Source organism: Phyllobates terribilis, unplaced genomic scaffold (assembly GCF_046119375.1).
Source record: "Phyllobates terribilis strain yellow unplaced genomic scaffold, ASM4611937v1 Scaffold_4__5_contigs__length_816908805, whole genome shotgun sequence".
Taxonomy (NCBI): Eukaryota; Metazoa; Chordata; class Amphibia; order Anura; family Dendrobatidae; genus Phyllobates; species Phyllobates terribilis.
Window position 1 is genome coordinate 374,022,872 of NW_027362764.1, and position 14,356 is coordinate 374,037,227.

General features: G+C 42.0%; 1 protein-coding gene across 1 annotated transcript in view; it reads left to right on the forward strand.

Moving 5' to 3' along the window:
• Positions 1-14,356, forward strand: part of ZNF830 (zinc finger protein 830) — a 132,947-nt gene that overhangs the window by 49,447 nt on the left and 69,144 nt on the right. The gene's annotated exons all lie outside the window — the stretch shown is intronic.

Below are 14,356 nucleotides of genomic sequence, written 5' to 3' on the forward strand. Positions count from 1 at the left end.
CTAAAAAAATGTTTTTGTAAATTTAGTTGGAAAAATGAGAAATCGCTGGTCAACTTTTAACCCTCATAACTTACTAACAAAAAAAAAAATTGGTTCCAAAATTGTGCTGATGTAAAGTAGACATGTGGGAAATGTTATTTATGAAGTATTTTGTGTGACATCTCTCTAATTTAAGGACATGAAAATTAAAATTTTGAAAATTGGGTGGAACATGGGAAAAAAAATGTTTTTTATAAGAGGGTGGTCTGTCTTATAGTCCGAATAGGTATCTTACCTGGGGGACAGTGGAGCGGGGGTCACAAAAGGCATGGTCCCTCTGGAAGCCGGCAGGAGCAGAAGTGAAGCAATGCTGCATTCCCTGTGTGGGAGAAGGGGGTGCCCGAGTGGCGGGGGGGGGGTGGTTGAGCGGGATCGCAGGAAGCAGGGTCCCTCCCTCCCGTGGACCTCAAGTAAATGGCCGTCAAGATCCCAGTCTGCACATGCCCCGGCTCAGGTGGCCATTTCCCTGTAGATTGTGGCTTCATGAAGCAATGAAAAGCAATGATGCACTCCGCTCTACCTGACCGCCGACAACGGCCCCACAGCATCTCTCAGCTTCTGCTGCCGCCTGGGGCTACTGAGGGAGGGACCCTGCTTCCTGCGAACTTTCAACTCCCCGGTAAGCTACGTTTGACCATAAGATGAACCCCACCCCATTTTCCTCCCAAATTTTGGGGAAAAAGTGCGCCTTATGGTCCGAAAAATACAGTAATTGCTTTCATTGTACTGGTAGCATGAACATTTATTCACATTTTAGCAGAAATCTGAAAGGATTTGGTGCTTCATAGTGCACTGTGGCCAATTTAACTTAAAGGCTAAAAATTATCCTTACATATGTAGTGGAAATCTTTAGTTAAAGGTTAATTGTCATTTATAAGAACACTGAAAACACCGCTGAAGTCTGCAGCTCCTGCCTGAGTTGCATGTGCAGGATGGGGTACGGACCCATAGACATATACATTACTCTGTACATGCAAGGAGCTGTGCACTTATGAAAGGTGTTTTGAGAGCTTGGTGGGTATCTCGGTGCCATAATCTCTACCGATCAGCAACATTTTCCAGCTCTTATGACATATTAAACTTTGTACAATTAATAGTTACCTTTTAATAAAATTGTACTAAGCTTGAGTCTGCAATCTTTATTCCTTCATTCATTTTCAGACCTCATATATGCAGTTTGATCCAAATTATTTTCACTTGTGGGAATGTTGCTGCCAGTAAATAGGTTGGATTTGTCAGCACAACTTCTATGCAGCACTTATTTCTTTTCATGTGCTTTCCTCCTTTTGTACAGCAGTCCCTCTCTGCGACTGTAGATAATTTCTCACCCCTCTGGGCTGTGGAAATCTGTGTAAAATTCCAACCCTCTCCCTGTTGCCATCTCCCGTGAGTCTCAGTAAGAACTTTGACTGTGTGACATGGTCCGTGATGCATGGACCAGCTGCTGTTCTAACCTGAAGTCTACAACCTCATTCAGTAGTGTATGGTGCCCTATGGGGGAATTGTCCTACTCAGGAACATTTGCTTGAAAACTGGGTGATGCTGTTTTGTTCTGTTATTTCTTGTGGAAAATAAAAATTTGCAGCCAAACCTTGTTTTATTGGAAAATGATTAATTTTTCATGACCAATGTTATAAAATTCAAGCGCCTATAGGTTAAATGCTTGTTACACCAGGGTAATGAATTCACTGAGTGTGAGTTCCAAAGTTGGATAAATTTGGGGAGATTTCTTCTGTTTTGGCACCTTAGGGGCATCTGCAAATGCGACATATCATCCACAAAGTATTTGGACAAAATCTATGCTTCAGAGGCCAAATAGTGCTCTTTGCCTTCTGTACCCTGCCTTTTGCCTAAACAGTAGTGTATGACCACATATCGCATTGCAATGCTCAGGAGAGATTGCAAAATAAATTACAGGGTACTTTGTACTTGTATTTAATAATAATAATAATAATAATAATAATAATAATAATAATATTAACAAATACCTCCAATAAGAAATGTAGTATAGTATTTTTGATTCACTATCTTACCTCATGGATAACCATGGATACCCAAGGTCCTGCGATGCCTGCACATGAGGAAAGAGTCATAGCAAATCAGAAAAACTATACTTATTGGAGATATTTGCTAATATTACTATTATTACACCTACTACATATTGGGATAGTATCTTGGATATGGGAATACCTCTTTAAATCTACTTATTATTGTAACACATGATTTTTGATTTTCAATGCCCTACAGTAAAGAAATCTGTGGGAAACCTGTGAGCTGAAAAATTTAGTACTACACTGCTAGATAAATTCCTGGACAGTTAAAGTTTCCAAAATGGAGTCACTAATGAGGAATCTACTTTTCTGGGGCTCTGCAAATGCAATATTGCAACTGAACACTATGCGGAGAGATCCTTTAATCAGGATTTTATTTCCCAGACTAATGGCACTTATGTATATACAGTCATGGCCAAAAGTGTTGGCACTCTTGAAATTGTTCCAGAAAATGAAGTATTTCTCCCTGAAAATTATTGCAATTTGCACATGTTTTGTTATAAACATGTTTATTTCCTTTGTGTGTATTGGAACACCACAAAAGAAATGGAGAAAAAAAAAGGAAATTGGACATAATTTTGCACAAAACCCCAAAAATGGGCTGGACAAAATTGTTGACACCTTTCCTAAATTGTGGGTAAGCAACTTTGTTTCAAGCATGTGATAGTCATTCAAACTCACCTGTGGCAAGTAATATGTGTGGGCAAAATAAAAATCACACCTGAAACCAGATTAAAAGTTAACGCAATCTTTGCATCTTGCGTCTGTGTGTGTCACACTAAGCATGGAGAACAGAAAGAGGAGAAGAGAACTGTCTGAGGACTAGTGACCTTGAGATTGTTGATATTTTTCAACCATTTTGGTTCTCAAGTCCATCTCCAGAGATATTGATGTTTCTACACCAAGGTTTAAAAGGCGGAGCCCTCTACTATGCCTCAGCGGTTGCTGAGCATCAAAGGAATTATTTTAGTGAAGGGCTGATTTACTGATAGGTCCTGAATCTCTCCTACCCATCTAGCTGATGTAATAGCCACCAGGAGTGCCGTTTTAAGGGTCAAATTTTTAAGGGAACAATCTGATATGGGCTCAAAGGGAGTCTTAGTAAGAACTTTGAGGACTAGGTTTAAGTCCCAGGGGGCTGCTCTCGGTTTTGGGACATATTCCAAGCGGCTAAGTGCTCTAAAGAATTTTACTATCAAGGGGTGGGACGAGATGTCTCCTCCAAAAAGGGCCCCTAAAGCTGTAGAGTGAACCTTAAGGGTGCTCTTTTTTAGCCCTATCTCCCAACCTTTTTTCAGGAATTCCAAATTCCCCACGTATGGTACCCCTTGTTTTTTTTAATTTATAACTGAAAAAATTAGAAATTTACTCCATATTCTATAATATATAGTTAACGTTGTTTTTTTCCTTGCTTTAACAAGTGTGGAAATCACTCTCCCTGAGCACCCTTTAGCTTTCAGAAGTTGCCGCTCAAGCGCCAAGCCATCAAATGCTGCTTCTTTACGGCGTGGTGGTGAATGGGACCCTGGGAAAGGAGGTCTGGAATCTCTGGGAGTACCCACAGAGTTGCCACCGATAGGTGACGAACCCAGGAAAACCATGTTCTCCTGGGCCAAAAGGGTGCCACTAGAATTATCTCGGCCCTCTCCATACGTACTTTCCTGAGAATTAGATGTAGAGGGGGAAAGGCATAGAGCAGGCCTACTGGCCATTTGAGGAGAAGGGCGTCTACTCCCCAGGGGAGATCTTTTGGATCTATTGAGAAGAATTTGCGGACTTTTTTTTTGTTCGCAAAAAGATCTATTTTTGGAACCCCCCAGAGACCTACTATTTTCTGGAAGATTCCTGAGTTTAGGGACCATTCGTCCTGATCTACCCTGTGACGACATAGGAAGTCTGCTTTTATATTTTCTGACCCCTTTAAATAGCCTGCTGAGATGGAACTTAGATTCCCTTCCGCTAACAACATAATTTTTTGAGTTTCTGCCATAAGACCTTCTGATTTTGTACCCGCCCCCAGTTTGTTTTTATAGGCCACTGCCGTTTTGTTGTCTGAGAGGATTCTTAGATGATGATCTTTTACAGCTGGCAAGATTTGCCATAAGGCTAATCCTATGGCTGCTAACTCTTTTCTGTTGGAAGACACATCTATCAAGTCTCGAGGCCATCTCCCTTTCAGGATGCTTCCCTCTACATGGGCACCCCACCCCCAGGGACTTGCGTCCGTAGTGAGTATAACAGGATTTTTTATTTCCCATGGGACTCCCTGCGATAGATTTGACTCGTTTGTCCACCACATCAATGATAGTTGAGTATCGTTGGATATCATTATCTGCGTGTTAAGGTTCCCTCCTGCTTTCTGTTCTACTCTCAGGATATCCCATTGGAGAGGTCTGAAATGACACCTTTCCCAAATTACTGTCGAGATGCATGCGGTTAGGTACCCCAAGATGGACATGGCCCTTCTTAATGTAGCCTCTGGTTTGTTTATTAGTTCTAAACTAGTCTTTCTACTCTTTCCCTTCCTTCTTCTGAAATGAAGGACATTTGTTTACTTGAATCCAACCAGGTGCCTAAGAAGGTTTGTTTTTGTTTTGGCTCGAGCCTTGATTTTTTTGAGTTTTTCAGCCACCCTCTAAAGAGGCTAAGATACTTAAAACCTTTGTGACTGCCAGGTTGCATTCGAACTCTGATCTTCCTACCACAAGAAAGTCGTCCAGATACGGGATGAATATAACGTCCTTTTCCCTTATGTGTGCTGACATTTCCCCCACTATTTTTGTAAAGACCCTTGGGGCCATGGAAAGTCCAAAGGGGAGGACTTGGAACTCTAGATGTGTCAGATGGCCCTTGATGTAGTCTGCCACTCTTAGGAATCTTTGAGCTTGAAAGAAGGGAACATGATAATAGGCATCTTTGAGATCTATAGTGGCCATGAAGCACTTTGGGAATAGGAGTTTTATCACTGACTCGATGTTTTCCATCTTGAACCGTTTGAGAGCCAGAAACTTGTTGAGGTTCCTTAAGTTTATGATGGTCCTGTAAGACTGATCTGTTTTTTTCCTTAGGAATAAGGGGCTGTAAAACCCTTTTCTCTCTTCCCCTTCTGGAACACAAGATAGAACTCCTTTTTGGATTAGGGACATAACCTCCTGTTCCAGGGTATCCTGTACCAAAACCGAAGGTTGGATTCTGGTGACTATATAAGTATCTGGAGGGGGAGAAAGGAATTCTAATTTCAACCCCTCTCGTATTGTGTGCAGAACCCAGGGACTTAGGGAAATTCTTTCACGGGCGGGGAAGAAGAGTTTTAATCTTCAACCTACCTGGGACCTGGCGTCATTGTCTTCTCGCTCTTTTTGGGAATCCGGACAAAAAACTATCCCCCTGTGAGGTTTTTCCCCTGTTTCTTTCTGGTTCCTTCCATTTAGAGTCTTTCGGCTTCGCCCCCCCTTTTCTGAACGTGCGGAAAGGCCTCTTAAATTTTGGTGTGCTTAACTGGGGAAACCCCTTTTTTAGAGTCTCCTGCTTTGTCCAGAATTTCTTCAATAGAGGACCCAAAAAGGTAATTCCCCTTGAAGGGAATATCGCAAAGCCTGGACTTTGAGTTGAAGTTGGCCTTCCAGTTTTTTAACCAGAGGGCTCTTCTAGCTGAATTCAACAGGGCACAGGTTCGAGCTGTTAGACGGACTGCGTTTGCCGAGGCGTCCGCAAGGAAGTCTGCCGCTTTGGCTAAATTGGGTATACAAGCTAGTATCTCGTCTTTGGGGCACTTATTCCGGATCTGGTCTTGTAATTTAGCCAGCCACAGGCTTAAAGATCTCGCAGTGCATGTTGCCGCGATGTTCGGTTTAAGTGCTGCGGCCCCTGTCTCCCAAGCTCTTTTTAGAAAACTCTCTACTTTCCTATCAAGAGGGTCTTTTAGGAGTCCAGCATCATCAAATGAGAGGGAGGAGTTCCTGGAGACTTTGCAGACCGCCACATCTATCTTGGGTGCTTTGTCCTAGGTCTCTGAGTCCTCTGCTCCGAAAGGGTATTTTCTCTTAATCAGCTTGGGAATATAAGCCTTCCTGTCTATTTTTTTCCATTCCCTTTTCCACTTCTTCCACTCTCATGGTAGTCCTCACTGCTTTCACTAGCCTACTAATCTCTTCAGATGGGAAACATGAGGAGTCCCCCTCGCTATCCAAAGAGGATGATGACAGTGAGGGACTTGACTCGGAATTCCCTATCTGGTCTCTTTCCCCCTCGTCCTCTGCACTAGAGTTCCCACTGGCCTCTCTTGCTGTTGAAGCAGTTTTTAACCCTTTGATTTTTTAATTTCATTCCTAATCATGCTCCGCATGTTATCCATTAGTGAGGGAGACCCCTCCGACAAAGTTCTTTCTATACAATCCTTACATTCTTTTGGTGTAAGCTGACTCTAGTTTACATTTGCATAATGTACATTCCTTATGTTTCAATTTGGCTTGAGTCTTCCTAGACCTTCCCGAGGTCGGAGGGGTTGCTTCCATGGGTTCTACAGGTTGAGCTGTGTCTTCCATTCTTGGGATGCAGCACCATAGCTGGCCGGCTCCCAGCGAAGTATCTCGCCACCGGATGTGACGCAAGAAGCCGGCGGGGATTCCGGGGAAGCACTCTGCCATGATAGGCCGTGCCCCCGGAATTGACGTCACACCGGCCGGAGATGCCTGTGTGCGACATGCCGGCCGGCATTCGGAACAGCGCCGCATGCCCCACAGGAGCCGGGACACCCGGACTGATAAGGGAGCTGCAGCGCCAAGGTAAATCTTCAGTCCCCCGGCAGCGCCTGTGGTGCTGTAGGGTCTCCTCGAGGACATGAAACCACTGAGGCATAGTAGAGGGCTCCGCCTTTTAAACCTGTAGTGGTTTCCTGTCCTCGGGGCGGATCCCTCTCTCCATGGGTGCTGTCGTCTGGAGTGAGAAAAGCTAGATTGCAGTTTGCCTAAATGTGTAGGAGTAAGTCAAAATCCTTCTGGGAAAGCATCTTTTGGACAGAAGAGACCAAAATTGAGCTTTTTGGTGAAGCGCATCATTTTACTATTTACTGAAAACAGAATGAGGCCTGCAATGAAAAGAACACAGTACCTACAGTCAAATAGTGTACAGGTTCAAATATGTTTTGGGGTTGTTTTGCTGCTTCTGGCACTTGGTGCCTTACTGTGTGTAAGGCATCATGAAATCTGAAGATTACCAAAGGATTTTGGGTCGCAATGTAGTGCTCAGTGTCAGAAAGCTGGGTTTGCATCCTATGTCATGGGTGTTCCAGCAGGACGATGACGAAACAAAGCGCTGGAGAATTCTTAAGTGGCAGCAATTAGTGGGGATCTAAATCCCATTGAACACCTGTGGACAGATCTTAAAATTGCTGGTACAGAGAAAGTTATTCAACAAATGGCTGTAAAAATAACTGCAATAGATGACAACACATGCAATGAAATAGAAGTAATCAATATTAACAGCAAACCTGTCCTAAGAAAGAGAGCATGTGCTAAGGATAGGGAATAAAGGTAATGCCTCGATCCAGTATGGAATAAAACAAGAATGCTGACGTGTGACTATAAATGCAACTGAGCAAACATTTTTAAAAATAAGTGGGAAAGAGCCAAATGCATTTTTCTCTGTACCATTGTTAGCAACCAGCTCTAATATTGTGTTACATTTAGCCCATATTTTCAGGCTATTTGGGAGATTGTTTGTGTGTCCATATTTACTATAACATGGACATCTCTAAAGCGGATAAATCATCCCTCCTTTGGTTTCTGCTGTTTTAAGTGTTTTTAATATTTTTCTGTGCACTTTATATATATGTGTGTGTGTGTATATATATATATATATATATATATGTATATATATATATATATATATATATATATATATATATATATATATATATATATATATATATATATACGGTATATATATACGGTATATATATATAAAATAAATTTATTTTTTCACTTTATCAGTCGTGTATGCGCCTAATATTTTTTATTATAGGATTACTGATGCCTTATATACACATTTCTTCTTTTTATATATGCTGCTTTGGTATATGCCATAGAGCCCGTTTATTCCTGCAGTGCTGTTCCATTCCTTTCTTCAAAAGAGCAGAATAAAACTTATTGTTTTGCCTCTCATGTACTGAGATATTAGTAATCAAATTATTTGCCCTCTAATGAGTTAATTTTTAAGTCCAAGTGGATGTTATGTGTTATGAGAGAGTCTTCACTGGAGGCATGTACTTCTTCCCCATATATGACTTTGTCCGATCATAATAAGCAACAACACTCAAAGGAAAGAAGAACATGACCACATCATAGCAGGTTTGACAATGTGTAAGACATATAATGTCATACAGCATGATCTCCTGGTCTAACCTCTTGCATGAGTCTGTGGGGGGAGGGATAGCACAGCTGAGTTTAGCAAACATTTCTATCAGCTCTCCTGTCATAGCACAGTCACCTCTGCTGTTCTGCCCGTGCCCCACGCTGTCTCTCCAGTGAAGTGTCAGTATCACACTTATGTCTGTACTAGTACTCAACTTGTAATTACTCTGCATTGAGGTCACAGTAGGGTGTCATTACATCTCACACAGTGTCCAGAACAGGCAGGTTACATGCGTGAGTTATAATGATACCATTCTATGATCTCACTGCAGAGGGAGTTCAATTTGCCTGAGCACAACAGACATAAGTTTGATACTGACACATCAGACAGTGTGGGGGGAGAGGAAGTACAGCAGAGCGGACAGTGACATGACAGAAGAAAAGATGAAAGAAAGGGTTTATAATGTGACACAGCTAAACTCTGCAGCTCTTCCCCTCCCTCAGTACTGACTCATCCAGTTCTCATCTCTAATCACTGCCTGCTTAGTGCTGCCTTTTCCTACTTGACTGTCAGCTCCTTGATGACATGCAGCAAAAGAGATGCCAGTCAAACAGGAGAAGGCAGCATTGGAGGGTAATAGAGTTGGAGAGATCAGAGGCTTGTGAAATGCTTCCATACACAGAAAGCACTTCCCTCTTGTGCATTTCCATTCAAACACAGATTACTAGGTAACTGAACAATGAACTTTGTAGCTAAAGGTATGGCTAGACTCGTCTTTACAAGAGTATGTAGTTTTGGGGGTGAAGTCCTGCAGATAAATTTCCTGTAAGTCCTGGACAGCCCGTTTTCCAATTTATGGGGTGCGTGTCTATATCACTGGTGGGGAACCTTTTTTTTTCTGCCAAGGGCCATTTGGATATTCATACCATTCTTAAGAGGCCATACAAAATTATCAACTTGAAAATCACCCTGCTATACTTGGTCAAACATTTAATAAACTCACCCCTAATGTGATGGATGGAGCTGCTTCTCTTTGGTGAGACTTGTGATGTTCGGTGATATGAATGATGTTGCAACTCGTAACTGCTTTTACAGATTTGCGTCAGTCTGGAGCGCAGGCGACTCTTTGCGGTGATAACTTTTGTAAAGAACTCACCGTAGTAAGTTATACCGGGCACAGATATATTACTCTGTAGGTCTCCTGCTCGCATTACATTTATAGAACAAAGAGGACACAAAGACTGCTGTATATACATCACAGGAGATATCGGGCTGCGGCATATACGTCACATAGGAGACACCAAGACTGCTGTAGATAAATCACAGGAGACATGGGGCTAGGATATAGACATCACAAGATATATGTAGCTGTGACATAGACAGCACAGGAGACGCTGGGGCTGCGGCATAGACAGCACAGAAGACGCTGGGGCTGTGGCATAGACAGCACAGGAGACGCTGGGGCTGTGGCATAGACAGCACAGGAGACGCTGGGGCTGTGGCATAGACAGCACAGGAGACGCTGGGGCTGTGGCATAGACAGCACAGAAGACGCTGGGGCTGCGGCATAGACGGCACAGGAGACGCGATATACAGGTGCATCTCACTAAATTAGAATATCATCAAAAAGTTAATTTATTTCAGTTCTTCCAATACAAAAAGTGAAACTCATATTATATAGAGTCATTACAAACAGAGTGATCTATTTCAAGTGTTTATTTCTGTTAATGTTGACAATTATGGCTTACAGCCAATGAAAACACAAAAGTCATTATCTCAGTAAATTAAAATAATCAACAAAAAACACCCGCAAAGGCTTTCTAAGCGTTTAAAAAGGTCCCTTAGTCTTTTTTTAGTAGGCTCCACAATCATAGGGAAGACTGCTGACTTGACAGATGTCCAGAAGGCAGTCATTGACACACTCCACAAGGTCCTAGAGTTCCAATTTTAATTTAGAAATCAAAGTCCCAGAGTCTGGAGGAAGAGTGGAGAGGCACACAATCCACGCTGCTTGAGGTCTAGTGTGAAGTTTCCAGAATCAGTGATGGTTTGGGGAGCCATGTCATCTACTGGTGTAGGTCCACTGTGTTTCATCAAGACCAAAGTCAGCACAACCGTCTACCAGGAGATTTTAGAGCACTTCATGCTTCCCTCTGCCAACAAGCTTTTTGGAGATGGAAATTTCATTCTCCAGCAGGACTTGGCACCTGTTCACACTGCCAAAAGTACCAATACAAGGTTTAAAAACAATAGTATCACTGTGCTTCATTGGCCAGCAAACTCGCCTGACCTTAAAGCCCCCGTCTCACATAGCGATGTCGCTAGCGAGATCGCTGCTGAGTCACGGTTTTGGTGACTCCCCAGCGACCTCACCAGCGATGTCGCTATGTGTGACACTTTGCAACGATCAGGCCCCTGCTGTGAGGTCGCTGATCGCTGCAAAGTGTCCTGGACCATTTTTTGGTCGTTGGCCTCCCGCTGGCCAGCACACATCGCTGTGTGTGACCAGCGGGACCAACGATCTGGCTGGTATCCATGGTAAACATCGGGTTACTAGGGGCACGCGCGCACTTAGTAACCCACTGTTTACCATGGATACCACTCTGCTACGGTGCGCGGGAGGTTACCGTTCACCTTAGCAGAGTCGTATCCATGATAAACATCGGGTTACTAAGTGCGCGTATGCCCCTAGTAACCCGATGTTTATCATGGGGTATTGTCAAGAGGAAGATGAGAGACACCAAACCCAACAATGCAGATGAGCTGAAGGCTGCTATCAAAGCAACCTGGACTTCCATAACATCTCAGCAGTGCCACAGGCTGATCGCTTCCATGCCACGCCACATTGATGCAGTAATTGATGCAAAATGAGCCTCGACCAAGTATTGGGTGCATTTACTGAACATATATTTCAGTAGGCCAACATTCAGATTTTAAAAACATTTTTCAAGCTGTTGTTATAAAGTATTCTAATTTACAGAGATAATGACTTTTGTGTTTTCATTGGCTGTAAGCCATAATCATCAACATTAACAGAAATAAACACTTTAAATAGATCACTCTGTAATGACTCTATATAATATGAGTTTCACTTTTTGTTGTGAAGAACTGAAATAAATTAACTTTTTGATATTCTAATTTTGTGAGAAGCATCTGCATATACATCACAGAAGATATGGAGCTGTGGTGATGAGTCATTTCACCCATAAAATAATTTTCTAAGTGTAATTTGCAAAACGGGGTCAATTTTAGAAGTTTTTGCTGTTTTGTCATCTTCAGGTCTCTGCAGATGAAACCCCTATACTACTTTACTATAATCTGCCCTCAAAAGTCCAAATGGCGCTTCTTCTAATTTGAGCCGTAATATGTGCCCAAACTGTAGTGTATGACAGTATATAGGGTAATATTGGACAGGCTACTTTTTTCTTATAAGGCTATGTGCCCACAATGCAGAAATGAAGCAGAAAATGTCCGCTTCATTTCTGCATCTCCTTGCCCGGAAAAACACGTGTGGAATTTGCCACGCTTTTTTCGGTCATTTTTGCACATGCGGAATTGCCATGCGTTTTCTAATGCATTGTAGATGGCAATTCCGCATGTGTAAACGCACAAATAATGGACATGCTGTGGAATTTTTCGACTTCAAAAACTCTGCGGAAAATTCCGCAGCATGGGCATTGAACTTGCGGATTTACATTGAGGACCATGGGAGAAGGATTACCAAGCGTTTCCCAAGCGTTTACGCTGCAAAAATTCCGCAGCAAAAACGCTTGAAAAACGCATCATGTGCACGGACCCTAAAACGTAGTAAAAAAATAAAAAGTTTTTAGCTAAGTCTATATACTATTGTAACAAATGTCATTTTTTATTTTCGCACAGCCTAATGGTAATTTCATTACACCCCTAGGTTAATTCCCTGAGGGACGTAGTTTAAAAAATGTGGTCTTTTGTGGAGATTACTGCTTTTTTGGCACTTCATGTGACATGGTGTTTAAAATCTTTTTTTCAGCCAAAATTGCACTCTAAAAGTCTCTTTTCCTTCCGAGTCCTGCCACATGCCCAATTAGTCGTTTCTGACCACATATGGTGTAATGGCATACTCAGAAGAAATTTGCGAATTGCCATGTCCAGATTTTCCTTTCACCACTTTTGAAAATGAAATATTTTGGGCTGAAGGTGCATTTTAGTGGAGAAAAAACATAAGTTTTCTTTTTTAAACACTGTGAAACACCTGTGGGTTCAGAATGATCAGTGCACCCCTACATGAATTACTTGAGTCATTTTTACTTGCATTTCCGGCACCTTACGGGCTCTGCAAATGTGACATGGCGTCAAACATCTATTTCAGTGAAATATGCAATTTTTAATTTACTAATTTTTTGATATTTGAATCCTAATGTACGGTACTTCAAAAGTGGTAGTTCCTAAGAAATATAATTTGTAAATTCTTGAAAAAATGTAAATTTGCATTTAAGTCTTCTGACATCTAAACAAGAAAAGGACGTTTAAAAAAATCACTAATTGTGTCACGATTTTCTAAGACCCATAACTTTTTGACTTTCATTTGATTGTTTGTTATATACCGCAATATAACAGTATTGCAGTGTGTAGTTAAAATTATGTTCTCCTATGAAGCTTGGACACAGACTGAGCTTCAAAAGAGATCAAAGATGGCAGCTGTGGGGGCTTAAGCGGAACCCTGGCTGCCATGACAGCCCATCGGTTTCCTGTTATCATGTTGCAGCTGACTAATGGGAGCCAGTGCACGCACTGACGAATTGGCTGTGTAAATTCCGCAGTCATAGATTTGTCAGCAGTGATCAGAGCTCACTACTGTTACAGGAAGATGTCAACTATGTAAAACAGTCGATATCTCCGTGGTCTGGGGCGGGTTAAGCTCTTGAGCCCACTCCATACACCCATACACTGGGACCTTATCTGTGATGTACTATATTGTCACATGTCAAGAAGGGGTTGAATAAATACTGCAGTGTCCTGAGTGAAATAAAGCTTGTATTCTTTTAGTGCCCCTGTGGTTCCAGCAGTGTTATCGCGGGGCCTCTTGGCACTTGTGTGGTAATATGTCACATGAATGCTGCAGCCAATCTATGGCTGTTAATTGGATACAATGATCACACCTCTCCTGGGTGTTTTTTTTTCTTGGGGAAGTGTGAGCAGCATATTAGCGACCACTGATTGGCAGCATATCAATGTACCACTCCGATGCAGTCAGTGAGTATAAGCTTTTTTTATTTTACTCAAGGAACAGCTTTTAAGAATGGGTAGCCCAATTGGTGAACAACCACCTTTCATCAAATTTTTCATGTTGAACAGGACATACAATGTAATACTATCAGAAAAAAGCCGCAGCACAACCGGACACAGGTGCTCGAGTAGGGTCCAATACCAAACTAATAATGAAAAAGACCTTGGCACTCAATATGGCTACTTTGAATTAATATTTTTAATGCAGTCCAAGAAAACAACAAACGTTTCGTCAACATGCTCTTCATCAGTGTAATCCGACCGCTGTGGGTAATCCGGTATAGACGGGGAGAGGAAGGACGCTGTGTCACTATTGGAGGTGTGGGGAAGTAGCGTCGTGGTTCAGCCAGGCAATTGAACCAGCGGTGGGCACTGCGTTCCTTCACCACACCTCCACTTGGACTTAACTGAAGTTAATTCATTAGGTACGAAATGTTTTGATTGCTAATATTTCCACAACAAAGAGTTGTTTAGTGTAGGGACACACCAAAATGTGATAAATATGAAACTAAACTCCTTTTAGGTGGTCTAAAAATGGATGAAGGGATACAAATTTTTTACTGAACTAACATAGGTAAAAATATTTTTCCTTAAGTTATATAACTTTATAACTTAAAGGGGTACTCTCTTGTTATCACATTGATTTGTTA